The sequence below is a fragment of the Sciurus vulgaris genome (assembly GCF_902686455.1).
Source record: "Sciurus vulgaris genome assembly, chromosome: 4".
In the NCBI taxonomy this organism is placed as follows: domain Eukaryota; kingdom Metazoa; phylum Chordata; class Mammalia; order Rodentia; family Sciuridae; genus Sciurus; species Sciurus vulgaris.
Window position 1 is genome coordinate 15,644,713 of NC_136464.1, and position 3,880 is coordinate 15,648,592.

Consider the following 3,880-nt stretch of genomic DNA (forward strand, 5'->3'; position numbering starts at 1 on the left):
TGCAGCTTCCTAGAGAAATGGCTGATTCTAGGACTGGGACAGGAAATAGACCAAATGAGCCTAGAGTTGCTGCTTATAGTCCCAGAAAGTAAAGCCATGCTTAAAAGCATGTGTGCGCACACGCACCTATATTTATGAGGGTGTGTCAGAGAGCCAACAGAAAGAGCTCCCAATGGACAAAGTTGGAACAATATGAGCAACGAAATCAATGAGGTAGTACTGAATTGTAACCCAAAGTACACAATAAAAATCCATGAGTCCATATTAATATAAATGATTAGATAAATAGATGAGTTGGGAGGGGACACAGAAGAGTCCCAAATAATTCATGTGGATCCTCCACCCTCAAGAAGGCAGAATGAATGAACTCCACTTCTGAAGCATACCCACAGTGACCTGCTTCCCCAGAGGACAGTACGGAAGGGGTGGGAGGGAAGGAGTTACGATGGCGGAGAAACCTGACAGATGCTGCCTCAGCCTGGGATCAGGTCAATATCATGCGGAGGATTACTCCTAATAAGGTGATCTTCCTCCCCAAGCCCACAGTCCCACTGCAATGGAAGAAAACATCACATTCCAGTAGAGGGACATCCGGCAAAACAGTTGACATATGCTCCTCAAAATGGTCAGGATCATCAAATACAAGGAAAGTCTGGGAACTGCCGCAGCGTGGGGCCCCCAGCAACCCCTCCCCAGAGGCCTGAGCTCCAGCTCTGCAGGCCCCCTCCCTGCCCTTCTAGGATCTGATGATCTCAGCTTCTTCCCTTGGGAACCCCAGGTTTGGAGGTGGTGCTGCTTCCTGCCGCTGGTAGCTCTGGGTTCTCCTAAGTTCCTCTTTGGCTCATTCAGCCCTCTAACATCAAACTCCCTGCCTTGTGTAGTTTCCATTTTCCTACCTGAACTCTGACTGATAATAGTGCTCGGTACCAGGAAAGCCCCTCAGGGTGGGTTTCAGAAATAGATTTGATAATGCCCTTAGCCTTACGTGCTCAGGCTGAGTCCTCGGTCAGTGGCAAATGCTACCCTAGTGTCCCACTGCATGCAGGAGGACATAGCAATTCAGTCATCACAGTGATGGCCAGGAGGAAATGTCTACTGAGACAGGTGGCTTGGGGACAGTGGAGTTTTCGTATATGCATTGAGAGTGAAAAGGACAACAGGCATAAATTGCTACCATCCCTTGGTTACACTTATCGGTAATCACACAAAGCCTTGGAAGGGGCGGCCTCAGCCAACTGTGCAGTTGCAGAAAGGATAAAACTAGCTCAAGGTTTTAAACTGGTAAATCCAAGTCCCAGAGAACCAGTGACATTCTACAGCAGCCCTAAAATGATCCTTCGCATTTCTTCAGCCACAGGCGGGTCTCACACAGAAACATGACCAATATTTAATTGTGAGGGTCACAGAATTACAATGTAGGTTGAACTCCTAAGCTAGTCTTAACTCTCAAATGAAAACATGAGAGTAAGGCCCTGGGACTTTGGTAGACTCCCATGAAGCTGAACATCTTGAACCCCAGGCTGCCAGGCCAAAGGGAAATTTTGGCCTCTGGACCTATGATTACGGTCAGCTCTCAGCCTGCTCCAGGGGAGGCAAGTCTAATCTGGGAGGAATTAGCTTGGAGGTCAGGCTTTGGAGTAGGGGCTCTGCTATCCTGTTACTGCTGATGCCTTTGGGGGGCCTAATGAGATGGTTCTCAGGGGGTTTAACAAACATGAAGGCTAAAACTAACCATTGCAAACCCATTTCTGAGGTGATACCGACAGAAACAAACTGAAAGGAAATTCCTTCTTCCCTCCTATTTCTCCTTCTCTGTCCGGAAGCCCCCCTGCCGACAAACCTAGGGGGAAACCACCTAGTGAAGGAAAGATTTTGTTTGGAGAATTCCAGCTCAGCAACACAAAGCAGAGCATAGAAGGGTGAATTTGGAACTGAAGGACAGTAATTTAACCCACAGAAGTTGGTAGAGGAGCCTTCTCAGGTAGAGTCCCCTCTATTTTTAAAAGTAAACCTTAAGGAGATAAGGGCTTTTTGAAATTTCCTTCCCTTGCCAGTCATACAGGATTTAGTGTTATGGTGTAGATAAGAGGTGTCCCCCAAAAGCTCATGTGTGAGACGAAGTGAGAAACAATTTCATTTCAGAGGTGAAATGGTCAGATCATGACAGGTGTGACCTAATCAATGGATTAATCCACTGATATGGATTAACTTGATGGGAACTGTAGGTCAGTAGGGTGTGGCTGGAGGAAGGAGGGCACTGGGGGTTTGTCTTTGGGGTTTATGTTTTGTCCCTGGTGAGAAGAAATCTCTCGGTTTCCTGGTTGCCATGTCCTGAGCTTCTTTCCTCCTCCTCGCCTTTCTAAAATGCTGTTCTGTCTCCTTTCAGGTCCAGAGCTATGGAGTCAGCTGACCATGGACTGAGACCTCTGAAACTCTGAGCCTAAAAACTTTTCCTCCTCTACATTGTTCTCCTCAGGTCTTTTGATCACAGTGACACAAAAAACTGACTAAAACATTTAGTAAATATTTGTTGAACACTATGAGTGATGTTATTATACTCTTGTGACAATACAATTCATTTTGGACCTCAGACCTCAATATTGATGACAATAGCATTCAATTATAGTGTGCTATGTATTTAGTTAGAAAGTTCCTTCCAAGCACGATCATTCGGGAAAGTCCTATCAGGAGAGCAGAGCCTGCCCTTGTATAAGTGGAGTAACCTCTGGCTGTCAGTGGCTTGATGAATAGAGGTGCAAAGGCAGCTTAGCTGCTCCTATAAACATTAAAAAATCACTGGTAAGAGGCAGGGAACAGCTTCCATGGCGATGTGAGAATTTCTGGAGTTTACAGATATACAGTGCAGTGTCTTGAGAATCCTTAGTCTTTCTAAAACCAACCTAGGAATCTGTAGGAAAAACAGCACTTAATACCTATCCAGCATCTTTTTAATCATTTAAGGCTGGTTTCTGTTTTAAGAAGTTATTGGTAGCTGAGTGATTGATTATACAGATTACTGGAGGGAGGGCCAAAATACAATGATTTAGTATCTTCAGAAAATATAATAAGATGCAAAATGAGGAAAAAGAACTTTGAATAGCCCAGTGGGTATTATTTTATTATTTTTATTTTTTTAAAAATATTTTTAGTTGTAAATGACACAATACCCTTATTTTTAAAATTTTTATGTGGCGCTGAGAGTTTAACCCAGTGCCTCATATGGGCTAGGCAAGTGCTTTACCACTGAGCTATAACCCCAGCCCAATGAAGCGGGTTTTAAATGGTGTTGATATTTAAATGTTCAGCCCAGAATTATCTATGTCAAATTAATTACACTTCCATAGTCTTTTTCTTTCCATTGAAATAAAAATGATAATAAGCAACACTGCTGTGCAAGATGTATATCAGTTTTGTTTCTTTGAAATACTCAGAACTCAATGAATATCAATTATATTGTATGTTATGCATGAAAAGTCTCCAGCCATTAAGAACCATGCAAAATTATTTTTATTTCAATATCAAATTCCAAAGAAAAAAGCCCAGAAGTTGCTATGCCCATTTGTTTTTATAGCTTTGATTTTTAGAATGTGGTTTGGGACTCAAATTCCAATGAGTTGCAAGTGTGCTTCCCAACCATGTTTTCAGGGAATAGTTTACTTGAGTCTGCATCACACTGGATTATTTTATGGAAACCAAAGGCTTTATAATGAAGCTTGCTTATTGTCAAGGAATCCAAAGCACATGGAGTACTGAGATAAAGTTTATGTAGGCGCAAAAGGACAACAAGCAGACCTCCATGGATCCAGAGAAGCCTTTATTCTTTTGCAGACCTGGGCACCATTTGGGTACACTTTTCGGATGGGAAAATGGCTACCGGGGG